The sequence below is a fragment of the Acanthopagrus latus genome, chromosome 2 (genome assembly GCF_904848185.1).
Source record: "Acanthopagrus latus isolate v.2019 chromosome 2, fAcaLat1.1, whole genome shotgun sequence".
Taxonomy (NCBI): Eukaryota; Metazoa; Chordata; class Actinopteri; order Spariformes; family Sparidae; genus Acanthopagrus; species Acanthopagrus latus.
The window spans coordinates 19,005,661-19,024,819 of NC_051040.1; the positions used below are offsets into that span (position 1 = coordinate 19,005,661).

Sequence of the window (19,159 nt, forward strand, 5' to 3'; positions counted from 1 at the left end):
ATTTCATATAATTTGATAAGGCAGTTGAAAGTCATTACAATCAGTTTCAGTAAAAATAAAGTCATTTAAAAGAGAATAAAACAGTTATAAACGAGGTGAAAAACACTTTGAAAAGGTGTAAACATACCTGTCAAGATAAACTAATCTGATATCTACCTGTTTAGCCTTTTGAGAGACGATGCTTGTGATTGATTGGTCATACCTGCAGAGGCCGGAAGGGGGAGCTCTAAGCCGCGACGACAGGTTGTCTATGAAACTGCCGGAGAGGAGGCCTTGTGTCTTGCTGATATTTACCCCTTTTCAGGTACGAAATTATTGTTAATGCTTTAGAATTTTTTAGTATGTTGTTTTTTGTGTATTTTACGGACATGCATACCAAATTATTAGTGTTTTGGAAACATTTTGTTTAATGTTTTTTATTTCTAGCTTGTTTGCTGTTAAGAAGCAGCTAGCTTAACTCTGTCCTCATGTCATGATTAATTAATCAGTATGATGCATATTTTGTGCATTTAAGATACAGAGTATAATGCTGCAAGTGTGTGTGTAGTTAAATGCTAATGCATTTGTCAGTTGATGAAGCACCTGCTCAAGAAACTTAAGAAAAAAGGACTATAACAAATGCAGAGACAAGTGCATATATGCACATATTTTTTTTAAAATTCCTATTCTAATTTAATTTTATGTTTATTCATAGGCCTTTTCATGTGTAATTAACAGGTGGCTTTGACTCTTTGTCAAAGAGAAAGTGAGAAATGCAAATATATTTACCTGTCTGCTCATAATAATAATAATAATAATAATAATAATAATAATAATAATAATAATAATAATAATAATAATAATAATAATAGTAATTTCAGCCCTTAACATCATGTCTTACCTCTAAAACAAAGTGTAATCAACTGGAGTCATCGTTTTTTTAGTTGTCGAACTGAACTCACATTAGTCCTTCAGTTGACCTCAGCCTCGTCTCTTACTATCAACATGAATTCCTAGAAAATTTCTCTGGTCACTCCTTCCATACCAGAACAGCTAAATCAACCTCCAGCAGAACACTTCGCATCACTTAATCAACCTCGCTGGTTGCTGGTTATCCCAAGCATCCCATCCGCTCTGAAGTCAAGAGCTGCAGTATTCTCAGTCATCAGTGTTTGCTTGGAAAGATTTATGTGGGTCTGCTGAGCCCAGGAGCTAGAGATCCTTGCCAAAATCTTCATCACAGTACCAAATTTCACGTTTTAGTTACAAATTACCTTGGTATTGAAAAGTTGGAAAGGAGGTCAGGAGACTGTTTCTATTAACTGTCAGCAGAAAGGACATTTTGTTGGTCTGTAACCAAACACCTTGTTAGTTGTCTTTATCCTTATTCAAGGACGTGTGTGTGTGTGTGTGTGTGTGTGTGTGTGTGTGTGTGTGTGTGTTTCTGCAGCATGTGACTAAGTGGTTCCAGGACCGTCCCCCGTCTGGGTTATCTTGACTTTCCTGTCAACATGTCACATCCCACAACAGCTCTGTTCCTGGAGAGGCAAGGGAGGGCTCCAGGTGCTACTAATGGACAATCTGAAAGGTGTGTGTGTGTGTGTGTGTGTGTGTGTGTGTGTGTGTGTGTGTGTGTGTCTGTGTTGTGTCCATATTTGCATGTGTGTTATTGGAATTCTTTAATGATTTTCTCTGCATTATGCCATCACCGCTTCATACCTAAAATACTTAATAGGTTGATTGCCAATGGTTCCTAAAACAAGGTGACAGTTGCAGCACAGCAGCAGTTTGTTAGTTAGGTTCAGGACAATATAGTGAGTTTGGTTGAAATTACCATGATACTTATCTAACTTTATTCACAAACATACCTTCATAAAATACATTTCTTAAATTGTGTTACATAGGTAACATTATGTACTCGACTTTTGGTTACACATGGGACATTAGGAGTGGAGTCCTGCTCTTGTTTAACCAGACATTCTTCCCCGACCTCCTCCCTTCATGGACTGTTGCTCTTAATACTACTTCCCCTGACTTCTGACTTCTGACACCTGACTCCTTTGCTGCCATTATTGTTGTTACTTCAGCCACGAGAGGACACCGCTGAACGAGAAACGTAAATTTGGGTTGTTGCATTTCTTTTCATAAAATAACCTACAGTATGTGGTTGTTTTTCTGATGTGGACGTGCTGCACGGTACACATATTCCAGTTGATGATTACAAACATTAATATTATGAAGCACTGTGCTGCTGTATGCTGAAACGGGTGGTGGATAAAAGTTTTCATAAAGATCAGTAACAGCAGACCCACTGTGGTTCAGCCAAATACCTCCAACTAGGTCAGGACGCTGTGTTAAGTCCATATATAACTACCAACACGTGTGCACTCAAATACACCATTTCACACCTCTTACACCTCTGTCATGGATGAACACATTGTATTGTTAGATTTAAGTCCTGAAACAGTGCATGTCCTTGACCAGTTGCAGTTGTTCTTTTTGACATCACATATGACTATTTAATGAGACATTGTCCTTGGACTCATCTCCAGGCATCGCAGCTCGCTCAACGCATGAATAAATAAGGCATGGAAACTGCTTCAGGGAAGCAGCCGATGACAGGAAAATACAGAGGTAGCACTTGAACGGAGTGGACATTTCTCATTTCTCATGAATAATAATGACATGTCCATGTGGATAATTTAAAGTATACAGGCAAAGACAAATCTCCCATCAGAAAGGGAAGCCAGCTTCACCTCTGGTGGTAATGAGAAGCTTCCATGGCTTCAAGGGGAGCTAATCCAGAGCTCTTGATCGGAAAACAGTTGAGCCACTGCCCGGTGTTTAGCAGCAGAGGTCTTGTTTGTGATGCAACTCAGAAGTTGGATGCATCTCCTTCAAAAAGGCTGTCACATAAATCTTTAATTTATACATGCATATTTTTGCATGGAGGTATTGAGATTGAGATTAAATGTGCAATGACATGATACTCAATAAGCACGGTTTGGTTTCATTTAACAGCTGGACAAAGAAACAAAAGAATAAACCAGGGGACCATCACATTTCCTACTGGGAGACGATTGATGCTGTCATGTTTGTATGCTGAATATGAAACTTTAGAATGGTGCAGTAATGAAAAATCAGTCGGCACATTTGCACTTTCACTTCACTAGTCTGAAAGTCATTGAGTTTTTTTAATGGGTTTTCGGTTAACTGCCTGAAGTAATGTCTGTGGTTCCCACAGGCAAAGGTTATTTTCATGCTTTTTTCTACAACATAAAATATATCATCTACTGTCCCACAATTTCATTATAAAAGACTTGTGTGTCTTAAAAATGGAGTTGCAAACAAGTGGCTAAATTATACTACAGAAGGGGACATAAAACATCATCACACTGAACACTAAGTCTCATCTGCTCACTAGTTGTCCAGTTCCTGACGGAGAATTGCTGACAAAAAGCCCCAGGTCAGAGGCAAATTGGTGTGTGCTCCTGTTAAGGACAAATGGTGTGTGTCAACTGTTTAAAGACAAGCTAAAGCTTTGTAACTGTGTCATCCTTGCTGAATCACAATACGAACAGGCAGTTGTACATTTTCTGTGCAAAAATAATCCTTTTGCCTGTGCATCCTAATGCATCCCTCACTCATATTCTTTTCTTTTCCTTCCTTTTTTATCGCTACCAATCGGCATGCAAACAAAGACTGCTTGGACCGCATCATTTTAGTGTCACATCTCCTGTGTGTGATGTTGTAATGTGTGACACGCCTCCCAATTACAAGGCAAAAAGTTGTGTGGTGTGAAAAGCTCAGAGATCTAATGACTTTGAAAGTCATGTAGTGTGACCAAGGCATTTGTGAGCTTCAAAGGCACTCCAAGGCTTTTTTTTCTTCTATTCCTTTGGACAGAGTCAAACTAGCTGCCTGTTACCAGCTGGATGCTAATCAAACCTCCTGAAGAGCCCAGCTGGCTGTGTCCTGCTATTTTTAGTTGTTATGCTAAAATAAGCTAAGCTAAGCACCTAGTGACTGTAGCTTGTAATACTGATGTTCTCATTTAACTATCAGTAAGAAAGCGAAAACATAACATGCATTCCCAAAATGTTGTACCCCTCCTTTAAACTGAAATTTACAACTTTTTATATTTTAAAAATATAAGCACATTTTCATAAATTGTTATCCAACACTTGATTGTCAGATGAATTTATAGAAATGAAACTAATCTCGGTAAATATATATTTCGTTGCATTCTGTAGTAATAAATACAAACGTTGGCTCTCTAAATGAGCCACTGTCGATGGCAGAAAAGATGTGGGGTGTGCAGATGTGTGGTTGAAATTTTTAAATTCATTCACATAACCTTAAACTAGAATATCTGTGTGATCCTGTCCTTGGTTTTACTTTGGTTGACACTTATTTAATAATATTGGATTTCTTCCTCCCGCCTCCCTCCATCTGACCTTTCTCTGTGATTACATCACAATTCCCCATCAGTGCTCTGACATTTCCTCGCCTACCCTCTGTGTTCATTACGGGCCTCTTGGGAGCAAACAACAAGGCCAGGGAGTTCAGAGGCCAAAGCAGATGGTTGGCCTGTGTTCGAACGGTGGCGATGTTGTTGAAGGAAAGAGCGTCTGATAAAAGTCTCTGATGCCCGTGTCCTCAGGGGATGGTGGGATGGAGGAAGACAGCAAAACATATAGATAGAAAGATCCATGGGTTAGGAAACGGCATGTCTAGATGACAGGTGGATGTGAGCAACCTTTTATTGTCAACATGATTCAATCAATATTAAGGTCACATAAATGGTCCGTTTACAGAGTTTACTAATAATACAGTTACAATGATACATATATCGTTGACATCAATGAATATATTCGTGTATGCACTGCAGCATCACAAGGTCTACAGTGAAGCTGTGCGATATAACATATGTGAAACTACTGGGCTGTTGGTAATTTTTGATGCATGAAAATACAAACACGTTGTGACTGTGAAATGAGTTCCCTACCAGTGTGCTGGCTCCATTTTGAGCTGGCTCTATTAGCAGTGTCACACAGGGCAGCGTCAACAAACCAGAGTTTAATGTTGTCCAACCACTGTGTTTTACGATATGGCACCTCACACATGGACCTACTAATGTTTCCAATGTGATCTTTAAAACTTAATGCAGGCTTACTGAAAGCATTACATTTTGTTCATTGTCTGGCTCACACTGAGCAAATGTGACAAATGGATTTAAGGCAGTTACCCTCAATTATGTAGAGAAAGTCTGATCACTAAAAAGGATAGTGTATCCCTTTTTTTTTTAAAGTCCTTTAACAACTAATCTGCTTTAGAACATTAACAAAAACTCTGCCTTGCTTGACTGAAACTGTTGACTCAAAGTGTACCTCTGGTTATGTCTATTTTTTGGTAAATAATGTGCAGCGGGGTTCCAAGTAAACAAACCGACCTCTTCGGCCTCCTCCCCTGTGCTCTGCAGCTCATTTTGGGGTTACTTATCCTCCTGGGCTGCTCTTCGCTACTAGAGTGTCTCTGGACTCGGCGGGTGACCATAGGGCAGCGACCAGGCTGAGCGATGGATGTATTTAGCATGGAGTACCAGAACCACAAAGCTGGTTTAGGTTTTCCTCAATTGAAAACAGTGGACCCAAACCAGTCAGAGGCAGAGTCCAGTAGGTCTCGCAAGAAACCCAAAAAGTGAAATTGTTACGGCTCAGATCTTGCCAACACCCCATGCATTCATCCAGCCCACATAAAGCATGGTATGATGGCATTTGGGCACCTGCTTCAAGCAGACCATAGCATGTTCAGATGTCTTTTGGTTATTCAGTTGACTCTTGGCTGATATGTGGCCATGCTATTGCATGCTTGTGGCTCAGATGTGGTAAACAGGAGTGGATTGCCCAAGTGCCATCATTCCATGGGGTATGTGGGCTGGATGAGGGCGTCTGGTACAATTTTACATTCTGGGAAAGCAATGGGATCCATAATAATGCTTTCCAGCTATTCTACTTAAGCTTGGCTTCATGTAAGTGGGAATAATAGTGGGATGTACATTAAACATGTCAATGGCTTAGCACGAATAATATTGTGTTTAGTTTTTTAAGTGAAAAAACAACAAAACATTTTGTATATGTAAACAGTTAGCTTGACAGTCACTTCATGTACATCATTAGTTTCTCAGGATTTTACAGCTATGACTGGCATCAGTCATCACTTTTTGTATGTATTATTTATCATCTCTGCCTCATTGATGGTTGTTTGTATCTCCCTCAGTGAGCTATTAGTTTTAGCAAAGGCTCTGTAAACCACAAACCAACTCACTGAGGCCATTCAAAGTCACCTTGAATATCAAATATCACCTGAGGGTGACTATTTGAATCAGGAGTCAAAGCCGGTGAAGAGGCAATGATACAAAGCCCAGTTGATGCTTTGTGATTTGTTCAAAGAGTGGCAGCTGGCTTTCTGGCTGAATTGCAAACATGTTTTTGATGATATATTTGTTGCATGCAGTCACTGATTTTTTTATTTTAAAGCCACAGCACGGTCATCTTTCCCTCCATGACCCTTTCCCTGAAATATTTAAGTAATGTACCAATACAATACAGGGAGAAATATGTTAGTATGTTATGTTCAGAAAAGCGCATCTGTACACTTTTACTTTTTGTCCCTGAGGTAAGCCAACAACTGAAAGTTAAAGTTAAACTGCTTCACAAGGCCTCTAACAGCTGCTTGACTGATCTAGGATCTCAGATTACCATCAGCCCCTTCTGGTGATGTTAAACATCCAGTTCGTTGGATGAACTGGGGAGATGTATTGTCAGACACAAAATATACACTAATATTATTTTTTTGAATTAGCCTTTTATATTGACAGAAGGAGCAGGTCCTCTTCCATGGAGTCCGCCATGTTGCCACACCTGGGCATTTTTATGTTGGCCACTCTATGGGAGGTTGAGACGTCGGGTGTTCAGCTAGTTGCAGTCTGCAAGCACACTGCTATCAGCCACTAAATCCTACACACCAGCACTGATTCCCCCTCTGGTGCCCCCATGTTGGAGAAATATGCAGCAAAATTGTCCCCTTGGATGCCCCTGTGGTAGATAAATTATGATAATGATTGTGCCCCTCCAGTGGACAAAACCTGGTTAAGTGCCCTTTCTTCACTATAAATACATCAACACATTTTCTGTGCCCTGGTGCCCCACTGCATGCAGCTGGTGCCCTTTTTATTTTTTTCAGCCCCTGCCCCGCAAACATCCCGAGCACACAACTGCACACCAGACATTTGAGTGAGTAATTCAGAGATACTTTCATCAATAAACGTCATTAAGCCACAGGGGTGCACTTGATCAGACTGCCGCTTGTGATCTACAATATTCCAACTACAACATAATTGAACGTAATTTAACGCTTGGCTGTAAAACAGATGTTTATTACCAAAACAATAAAATGATTACAGCCTCTAAATATGAATTTGCTGAAAATTTGATAGCTGAGAATGTAAATGAGCAGGTGAAGTACTTTTTTCACAGTAACCTCAGGCTGCTATTGCCCTCACATGCACTTTGAATCTGGGGGAAAAAAAAAAAGAACCCTGTTTATTTCTAATGCGTAGTGGTTTTGTGCACCAACTCTCTACCAAAGCTACTGTACCGGGAGCTAGGCTTATATTCTTTGCCCTGTGAGGTCCTTGATAAGAGTAAAAAATGGAGGAGTTGATGGATTGTGACTCACGTCTGGGGAGGAAAAACACTAGCTGCAAAAAAATCACTCACATCCTCTCCTTCCGTTTCACTCTATCAATCTCGTACGCACAGTCACAAATTCAAAATGCATGCACTTGAGCACAGTCTTGCTATCTTCAGAAAGTCGGACTCTAAAGGGCCTGATGTGCCTGCAGTCTTCAGTGTCTAGGTGTCAAAAGCCACTCACTCATCCTCGATGATAGACCAGCGAGAAACCTAATATACCTGCTAGCCAATAATGAAAAGATTGGTATGCCTTGGTGATAAGGAGACACACTGAAAAAGCTTGGAGCATAGAGCTACTTTACATAAGAGCATAAGGTAAGCATTCATAAAACAGCTAATAAATGGAGAGGTTTGTTGGTTGATTTAATATACAGCATCACATGTGGGAGTAAGAGAAGCACAGCTGACCCATGAAATTTACATCAGGTCACATCAGATGAACAGCATTTAAAATCCTTTTTTCTCAGAAAGTTAAAATGTTGACACCGTCTGTGGCGATGTTCCCCAGGCAATACAAACGTAAAGCTGTTACACTGTTACAACCTAACTTTATTTTATCCTCTGTATCGTACAGGGTTTGAACAGGCTAAACACACAAATACACAAGTGTACAAGGATCTGTGAGACAACCTGATCAGAAAGCCAACGTTTGGATTGCAAAAATAAGAAGTAAACCAAAGCCATGCTAGCAGCCATGGTGGTGCCATGGGCTATATTCTAAAGTTTATTATGTTAAAGGTAACATTTGAGAGCGAGAGCGAGTCAGACATCAGCAGTGGATTAAAAAGGCTTGTAGGCCTAGAGCCAGCATATCACATATCATACCACATCTTCCTCATTGAATTGAGGATTTATTTAATCCAAACCAGAGGTGATTCTGGAAGAAAAAAAATCATTAGTTTATGTTTGTTTTTTTTAAATGCAATGCAGAAATGGATTGCATGTGAAACATGTGGGACTTAAACGTGACGAACCTCCATAAAGATATGAGCGTACATAAAGTTGAGCATATTTGTGTGATTTGACAGTTCGTGCTGTCTTTGTTTATCTGCCTTTGACCTTTGTTAGGTCAATATAGCCCAACATCTTTACATTAGCTGTAAGCTAGGTAGTGTGAGAAGCACCTGCTGCAAACTCAGCCTCAGAAGTTTGCGTTTTTGAGCCTTTACATTGTCTTTTTGTGCAATTTTGCTGCCTCTGAACATAGTTACATAGCCTGCTGGTGCAAGACTTGCTAGATGATATATTTCCCTGAAAACAAGCTACACTGATGAATTTGATTTAATGTTCTCACTACCCATGGAAGAAAAACATCAAGACTGTTATAATGTTGCGTATATACACACAGTATTATACCATCCATACAATAAATATATAGGTGGACTCTTCACTGTCTGCAGGATTCTGTCTGTTAAGGCTGTTGTTAGTGCCATAGGTGCAATACCCTGCTGAACACAGTGGATACTACACATGAAAAGCCATTCATTTTCCAGCTGAGTGGTGCAGTTAGCCCTCTGACAGGCCGGTCACCCACATGGTTTGAGAGAGAGAGAGAGAGGTGGAGAGCTGGAGGGGCACAGGGAGGTAGAGACAGAGGAAGACAGAAAACTGACAGAGAGAATGCAAGAGAAAGAGAGAGACCTGAGCTGAAGGGTTAATGAAGTACAACAATCCTTCAGGGCAGATTCCTCATCTCGTAACGAGCTTGCTCCATCACCCCTTGCCACCCCTCCACCACCGCCGCCTCTCTCCTGTTGACTCTCAGTGCCACAAATCACAACTGATTCCCGACAGAGTTTGCCGCCCCAGGTACCCATTCTTTCGTCAAACTCCACTCGCATAAGAAAAGTATAGTAACTTATGAAAAAACACCGAGTTATGTGACAGAGACAGAGCTGAAAGCTTAGTGTGAGGAGGTTATTCAAGGCGGCATTCGGTTCAGGTATAACTGAGCTTTAGCTGAACTTTTAAGAAGGTGGATCGGCTTTTCACCATTACTGTGATGTCCTCAGCCGCAAATCTGTGCCTGAGCAGATTTTGGTTTTCTCTAAATGTCAATGTTCTACACCACTACCTTCCATATTATATTAGTCCTTCTTTATTTATGTGTTGTTGTTTTGGCCGTTGGCTACACGTTGGCAATTTGGTTATTTGTCTCTTAAAGGATTTGTTCACAGATGAGGTGCTTGAGACCAGTACCGTACACGAGCAAGGTAAATATCTGCTACTTGTGCTAACATGCATATTGACTGTTCTTCATTGGAAAATCTATTTAACAAGCAGCCTCAGAAAAAAAACCCCACGTACTGATGATCATGTGCTCATAATGCTGTGTAACATGTCATAAGAAGACATGATCTGCTCCCAGCCATTAATTTTAAGTATTTATATGCAGTTGCCTTGTATCTATCTGCTGGATTGCATGGATAGTTTTCTTCTTTTTTTTTTTTAACATCTCAGTCCTCCTGATATCATATTCCCCATGATGGCTAGAGGTGTCTTTTCTGTAAATGACCACATGGAAGCAGTGGCCTGACCATCACATAGTAGTTTTCACATTATTGCTGGTGTTGTGCTCTATATCTAATGTGATTTTGAGGGGGGAGATGATTACTATTCCCCAATCTCTGCTGTGTTGAGACTTGGGGTTTGCTTGAGGGGTCAGAGCCCAGACACCATATTTAATCTTGGTACATGTTCTGCATTCATAAAATAAACCTGTTCCCTGGGAGTTGGTTTGCTGATACACACTGTTGATAACAAAGTTTGCACATTCACACCAAAATGTTTATCAGTGATGTGTTAGATTCATAAATTTAAAATTACAATCATGCATTTTTGTGGCAAAGCAAAAGATCGTCACAGAAATTCTGCTGGCTGCTTTCTCACAGTTTGGTCATGTAGCTGAAGTCGTCCACTTGTCAGGATTTACTCACTGTACTGAGACTATTTGCTCACTTGAGTGCTGAGAAAACACTCTTGCTTACACAAAGTTAGACTCTGTCATCAGTTGTCTGCCAGGCCTCTTGCTACCGCTTCATCTGCCAGAAACTGAAAAAACAATGCTCTATCACTTGTCTTTTTCTTTTGTAAGGTGCAAATACACTGGCTGTGTTCATGTTAATGGATGAAGATGGACATGTTGCCTTAATGCTACTAGAGTTAGAAGCCATACCAGGCTTTTTATAGGATGCATGTATTGGTGCCGTTTTAACCTACTTCTACTGACATTGCTCCAGGAATGGTGATGATTGTCAGATTGTGGGTCTATGAGTTTAGTCCAGACTTAAATATCTCAACAACTACTGGATGGAAGTGAGATTTGGTACAGCCATTCATGCTCCCCAGAGGATAAATCATAGTGGCTTTGGTGACCCTCTGATTTTTCCTGTAGCACCACCAGCTGGTCAGATTTATCACGTATCCTGTAAAATATCTCAATAATTGCTTGATGTATTAACACAGACTTATTAGAGGAAAGTAGAGAGATGACAGAAAATGAGGAATGCAGTGATTCAATAGAGGTTTTCCCAGGTTTTCATGATTCTGCATGTTAACTCCTAAGCTGCACTTTAGTTTTTCTCCAGTACTTTTGATTGTTTCCAAACATACCTGCAACACTAGCGACATCCCCAATATCCTTAACTGTAAAAACCTTTCCAGTTCTGATTAGCAAATGTTGATGCATGATAAGCAAAGATGTAGAGCTGCAATGATGAATTGATTACCAGATTGGAAATCAGGGCCTTGATGGTTGTGTCTGAAACAGTTTGGACTTTGATCTTTGAAAGTTGTGTATGGGGTCATGGAAAGGTGACAGTGCACCTGCACAAGAAAGTTTTAGTTCTGTCTGAGATCAATCAGCACTGTCTGTGTGACGTGTTTGTGTTAAAAAATTAATTTGGGTAGTTTTACACTGTGGCATAAACATTACCTTAGTTTTTGTCAATAAATAGTTTTTTTCCTCCTTTCTTTCTTTAAAGGTCCCATATTATACTGTTTTTCATCAATTTCACACAGCTGTCAGAGCTCCAACCACACTGTATTCGAAATACATTTCCCCAATCCCATCCGTGGTCCTGAATTTCAGCTGTCTAAAAGTCGCTCAAGTGAGCTCTACTTAGAGCAGGCTGTTTCTGTGCCTGCATCTTTAAATGCTTGTGAGCTCCATCTGTCAACGCCTGCCTTGCCTGCTACACGCCCCTCTCAGGGAGAATATGCCATTTGTGCTAGCGGTAGCATGTGCCAAAATGCTGTCGTTCAACCATACTAGTTTGACCCAGAGTGGGACCCAGAAGGAGAGGCCCCTTGAAGAAGTAGTTCTGTTTTTCTGTAGCCTGGACAGAATATAGGCATTGATGTTGATTTTTACAACCAACAACAGAATAATTTGCCTGTCTAGCTCTGAGCGACGACACGCCCCCCTCCTATCACCGCGCAGTGAAGGCCGGCCTATGAAAATAACTCCTTATAGACTATATAAACTGGTCCTCAGGGAGGATCAGTTTATATATGTAGTCACCAAAGAAAACATGTTTTTCCTAATATGGGACCTTTAAATCACCATTCATCAGCATCATTTCAATGCCTTGTCATTCTTTTCCAATTCCTTTTTTTGAGTAAATGTCAGCTTTGTGTTCATAAAACACAACTCCAGCTGGCATTTTTGCCAGAACTCTCCTTAAAAAGAAACTTTGCTCTCATTGTTTGAAACACCATTAAGCATTATTAATGAACCACTGGAAAATTCTTGTTTCATTCAGGACAGCAGCTCTGACTAAGCTCCAGTTTCTCCTCTGAGTCTCTGGTTGCTGGATTGTTGATGCAGTCTTCTCTGCATTGTGTGGAGATTCACAGTCTTGACACACTCACAGCTTGGTCTCTGGGCCGGCCTCGCTACCAGCTGGATACCTAATGACTGTGGGAGTATGTTGATGCTTGGATGTTTTTCTTATTTATTGTACTTGCACTCAAGTACCTACAGTATTGTTGTCCATAGAGGAACTTGCCACCTTTAGTTTATAGAATGATTATGTGATAACTGATTACTCTCCCACTCTTTGCTAGTATCTGCCTACACGCTTACACAGCTTTTTTGTCTGAGGTCGTTGCAGTACATTTTCCTGCCCCTACAGGATGTCTCACGCACTTTAATCCTTTTAGGGTTTCTGGCAAAGGTTTTATTTAAACAATTCTACTTTATTGCTCTTATGAGAAATAATTCTGATTGCAGATTATTTGGTTCTCAACATCTGACTTCTTAAATCAGGTTATGGTCAAGAATGTAGAATTTAAACTTGAGCCACATTTTCACCACAGGATGAGGTCTAAATTAAGTTTGGGGGAATAATTATAACTCTCAACAATCCACAAATCCCTGCTCAGGGGGCAGGGGGAGTACTTTTCAAATGCACAGGAGCTTTTGTTCTGGGTGTGGGACTTGCAGTACTTAACATATCTGATTGGTCCAGTACTTGTAGCATGTAACATTGGTTGTTCACTGTGGCTTGACACATCAGTGTGAAGATATCATGCAAAATGTTGCTTGTGTAGTCATAAGAAAAAAGAGCCATCACTTATATATAAGTCCATAAGTCATCAGATCTTGAAACCACATCCCAGTTTGCTTTCACTGTTTTCGATTTCTGTGGGGAGATTGAAAATGTTGTCATATTTGCCAAAGTAATCACTGCAGACCAATTCTAACTCATCTAAGGGTGTAAGGAAATGGCTTCTCTCTGTGCGAAATAGACATTTAACATTGAAATGATTTTCCCCTGGAGTATTGTATGTTGTATGTGTATTTTAACTTCTGTGTGTGGTTTCTAAGGGTCTGGGCAGCCTGCATTTAGACAAAATATAGCTCTAATCCTTTAACCATAAAATTTATCTTATAGTTTGTTGCATTTCGCTCTCTCCATGTTTCAATATAAAAAGAAACTAAAAGGACACAAACAGCAGGGCAGTCGTGCCCTCCCTGCTGTGCACATCAGTGGTTTGTCTGAGCCCACTTTATAAGACTTTATTGGGTTGGCTCTACTGAGACCAGTGTGGGCTTGCTGTGAAAAAGCCTCTGGAACTGCAGCCGCCATAGGAAAAGCCGCCAGCAAGGTTAAGAGCGGTCCTACACAGTCCAAGGGCAACTCAATTCGTTACGTCACTGAACTTGCAGCTGGAGTCGACACATCATCACAAACATTTCACATCATAGAGATTTTTCTGAGAGATTTAGTTGCATGAATAACATGCAAACCAACACTATGAATGTTTTCATCTGTAATGGATTTACTGCACATGTCTAATGTGACCTCTACATCAAATAACCATACAGCTGTAACACTTTCCTCAAGGGTTTGACACATCGCTGCACTGTGGAGGCCTCAACTAGACATGCATGAACTCACTCAGGGCCATAGCTGAGGCCAAACACCACGGTCATGCTCAGCTGGCACCGACTATTCCTATTTACCACATTGTGTCTTGTGACGTGAGAGAGTCCGTCTGTGAACAGGGAGATCTGTATCCTCCACCCATGATTTTTGCAATCTTGTCAACGATTTCGAGACGTTCCTGCAGATGAGTTTCGAATGCAGACATTTTAAGCTTTGTCCGCATACTCGTTACTACGACGTACTGCATGGACCCTTGGCAGACTTTCACGTGACATTTTTCAAGATGCAGCATCCAGCTTGCAGGTGATCGGCTCTCAGGGGTCTGGCGCTGCTTCTCTCGTTGTGGTAATTTATGGGGCTAATTAATTCGAGCTACCCCGCTCGTAATCCTACCTGCAAGAGTTGATTTTTGTGATTAATGTATTCCTGTCGGACAAGGAGTGTGCCAGAACTTCATTTAAAAATATGTCAGCAGGCAAATATTGTACGGAAACATACATAGAATACATTAAAGTGGTGTGTACAAATTGATATTTGCTTCTACTGGCCTGTCTCTTTTCCACTCTCACCCTTTTTTCACCTCTTTCTCCTGTCTTTTCATGTCTTTTAATGCCCTCTGCTCTCTCCTTTTCCCTTTCCCCTTTTTTCCTCCTCTTCTCTTCCACTTTAGCTCTCCCCAAAGCAATGCTCTGGATCAATTTGCCATTTGGTGTTGTCCTCTTCAGAGGCTTTTATTTTGCTGTATATGACTTGCGGTGGAGGAAAATGCAGTATCCTCGGCAGAGCCAAAGAGGGGTGGAGGATTGATGTGGCTTTTGTAGGGCTTCATTCACAACCCCCCCCCCCCCACTCTGTTCACATCCACTTTAGTGTAGTCTTTAGCTCCTACAAAGAAATGGAAAGAGAGATCACACATTGTAATTGTATGTTGACACTTTTTTTTCATGTTTTTGACCTCAACCTTCCCTTGCAGTTCCCTTTTGCTGATAAAAATTTTTCCAAAGAAATATCCTTAATTAAATCTTAGCTTCCTAAAGAACTATAAGACAGGCCTTGCCACAGTGTTACAACAATTACACTACTTACAACTCTTAATTTAACAACTTCTCCCATTACTCCCACAGACTGTATAAAACTACTACCTGACATATTTCAAACTGATCTCTTGTCAAAAAATGCCAGAAATGACAGTTGTTTCTCTCTATTGATGCATTTTTGGGGAAACATGTTGGATGTCCTGTGAATGGCTTAGAATAAGTCCACTTGCCAATTAAATGCTCTTATTGTGAAGCTGCAGCAGTAGGTAATGTTTGGTTTGCATTAGCAGTGACACAGTACAACGCTGTACAGATAGTAAGCATCTTTTTTTGTAAAAAGCCAGTGTTACCAGAAGTTGTCAGGGTTGTTAGTTGGTGGGAAAAATGTTGACATTTGTCACCTTCAGCTTTTCAAGTATGTACTTAACATGTGACCTTTTGCATTTAATGTCTAAAAACAATGAGGCCTTTTATGTTCTGTTCGGTTGTGTACTTGTACAAATGTGTCTGCCAATGTTCAAGGCTGGAGAAATCTAATTTTAGTGAGCATAGCGGTGCATTTCATTTAGTCACCTGTCAATGGCGTCATGTCACCCCTTAAGCTCTGTAGCTGCTGTAAGTTTGAGGTCAGAATGACATCATCAAACTCCGTCTTTTGATATTGCTTTCGACTGAGAAAGCCCTAGCGGCAGAAATTACATGCTGTGCCGTTAACATTTCTGTCCATGCTGTCGTCAGATCCTGCTCACATATACTGATGTTGCATACTAACAGCTTTTATTACTATGATTTCCACACTATCTGTATAAAGAATGATCATCCGGTCATAGTAACCTTGCTTACTAACAGCTCATATGCCACATTGTCACTACTGTGAGAATGTATGAGGAGCTTTTCAAGCTTCCTGCAGCACTTAATGGACAGAAGCTGTTAGCCGGCTGGCGGGCTCCAGACAGTCTTATCATCAGCCACTCAGAGAGCCACCGGCTCAATGGATGGATGGCACATAACACCTACTCCTAAAACTGTCCCATGATGAATGGCCCCAATTACGGCCATGACCTTTCTCTTTGTTACACACACTTTCTCCTCGATTCCTTTCATAGACTTGCTGTTGGTTTGTGTACCTTCCTGTCTCTTCCATCCACTCACTTACAGAGTTTCACATTTCTGTCCCTCTCTCTTACTCTTTGTCTCCCTGTATTGGCATTTTCTTTCTTCCCTGGGTCTTTTTCTCACCATGGCCACATCCTGCAAACCATTTTCTTTGCTGAAATTTGAGTAAACATTCACATTTTCTTCAGTCATTAATGTTTTTTTTGTACTTTTCATCTGTCATAATAGCAAATAAAACCAAGAAGCAATTTATCAAACCTTTTACCTGGTTCCTCAGAGAATCAAGTGTTGTGCCTTTCTTTTATAAGAGTTTCTAGCAGAAAAAAAACAAAAACAGGGTTGCTTATGTATTGAAGAAGAAAAAGCACTCGGCCACCCCCTCAGAGACCCAGTTTCAATCTCCAAATGCGCTGCTTCGGGGCTTGGCTGGCGCTCCATCAAACACAATTGGCATTTGGCAAGCTGATGTGGGTTCATGTCCTTGTTGCTCCGCGGGTGACTCCAACTGTATTTGCTGCTCGTATGTGGAGATAAAGAAGTCGGAAAAGACGAAAAACAGCCTACTTTTTAAAACTGATCGTCCTCTGACCTTCATGTTTCCCTGACAGTTTTTAAGCCAAGGAGCACATCCTTCCTAGTTCACTTCATCCAAACAGTTAAGCCTAAAGGTAACGCTTCTCATTTCCCCACACAGGAGCCATTCGCCAGTCACCATCCCATTTATCCGTCCAATTAGCTTCACCTGTAGTGCGCTGTTTCCATCTCCCTTAATGCTGCCACTGAATGTAAATCAGAGGCAAAGGCGGTTGTTGTGGGTGTTGGAACCAAATGGGCCATGAGTTGACCGTGGTGCTGCAGTGAAGAATACAAAGTCTTGAGTGAAAGTGTCTCACTGATGGCTCTGAGAGCTGCAACAATTTGCAAATTAGGAAAATTCACCATCCCAGTCACCAAAATGTGTTGAAACCTTCTTCATGTTGCAGATTTACATTTACTTCACGTTGAATTTTCGTTTGATTTTGTAACAACACTGTGCTCAAGATCTGGTTAGGTTTAGGCACAAAAAACCTTGGGTTAGGGTTAGGAAAAAAGGTCATGTTTTAGCTTAGCTGTTTCTGTCGCCACAAGCATGGCTGGACGTTCTCTCAAAAATATCCAGTAGTTTTCATGCTTACAATGTTGTAACTGTCTCAGCTTATATACATGTGCTCTGAACGTGACAGCATGGATGTGGGAACTCGGGGAGCTGAGGGGGCTGCAGCACACCCTAAAATGAGCACCATTAAAACCATCAATTGATTGATTGATGGGGAAAAAAGAGGGAGAGAGAAAGAGCATATGAACTGAAGTGTTGGCATGATGTAATCTGGACATATGCTTGCCTGAATTTTCAAGAAGATCCAAATAATTAAGAATTTTTCAGAGATAGTGCTTCACCAGAGTTTGCTAAGTTTATTTTACTCAACCACTCACAGAATTTTGTGATTTTAAAAGGGAGTCTGGGGAATTACTTTCTCTCTCTTCCTTGACTGGCTGATGTGGCTGCTTCGACCTTTAGTATGTGGGTGTTCCAATTTGCTCTCTGCTGTAGTGCAAAATGTTCTCAAATTGTTGTATATTATGGCCTTGTTCTAAGTTATCCTGTCCCTTTAATGTAATACAGAAAACTTGAATGTTGCACAGCATTTACAAGGACATTATCTGTGACTGACCTACTGCCTCCCTGCTCCCTGACAGGACACATATTGTATTAATGTAGATATGTGTATGACATGTACAAATCCTAATGTATCAGCGGTTTGCAGGAACATAAAATGGCAACATTTTATTCCGCTGACATATGGCCTCTCTAATGATAAGTAAAAAACAGAGCTACACAGATGGTGACACTGACCTGGCTATTAATTCAAAGTGATGTGGACGAAGCGGTAAGAAAGCCTGCTTTATTATGTACTCTGTGGGTTGCATTTAGTTTCACACATTACCTCTAAAACCAAACAAACGTGACACTTTTCACTTCTGCGTTGCCTCGTGCAGCAACCTTTAAAGGCTTAGTCATTTCAGATGATTAGAGATAGCATGGAGGTGTTTGTTCATTTAACGTGAAATGGTGTCGCTGGTTGAAAAGATATAGGAAAAAAATTCTTCATCAGCAAAATAATCCAAGGTAAAAGTGCTGATTAACTGGAATCAGGAATGATCATTTAGGGCGTGACTGCAGAGAAAGACACCGTATGTGTACGAACCGTCTTCCTAATTTTCGTTTTGCTTCTTTGCACTAATTTACTGAGCACTGTGCATAATCCTGGATTAATTTAGACTATATCTTTGTGTGCGTGTGTGTGTGTGTGTGTGTGTGTGTGTGTGTGTTTGTGCCCAGCTGCCTTGCTATATTACTGATGCTCCTCACCTCCTCCCTATCTATTCAGTTCTCTCCCTCCATGCTTTTCTCCCTCCCTCCCTCGCTCGCTCTCTCTCTTTCCTCTCTGTGTTTCGCCTGTTGTCGCTCCCTTAACTTTCTTTCCTGTGTGCCTGTCCACGTTATCCCTCCGGGCAGAAGAAGACAGATGTCTGATAGGGTTTCTCAACAGAAAAAGACTGCAGGCGAAGGGCTGCAGCAGATTAACTAGATGATGGGGTCGAGGAGTGTTCTGGGTCCGGGGCTTCCTCTCCACAGACTGACAGAAAGTCGTGTTTACTTTGGATAAAAGAAAAAGGAGATAAAGACGCCTCTGGTGAGAAGGGATCAATTACAGATCAAAACAATCTTAATGGACCTGTCTGGTGAGATAAAAGTTGAATGGAATGGAAATAACAGATATACAAACCCTTTGTGTTGACACATGCTCCCATTTGCAGATAAGAGCCTCCTTATCAT

The 19,159-nt window shown here is 40.8% G+C and overlaps 1 protein-coding gene across 2 annotated transcripts in view; it reads left to right on the top strand.

The window, feature by feature from the left end:
• Positions 1-224: 224 nt before the first annotated feature.
• Positions 225-19,159, top strand: part of LOC119012137 (SPHK1 interactor, AKAP domain containing) — a 130,271-nt gene continuing 111,336 nt past the window's right edge. For both annotated transcript variants that reach the window (XM_037085658.1, XM_037085692.1), the window contains exons 1-2: positions 225-304; positions 1,430-1,567. The gene's annotated coding sequence lies outside the window, so the exon portion shown is untranslated. The remainder of the gene's footprint in view (positions 305-1,429; positions 1,568-19,159) is intronic.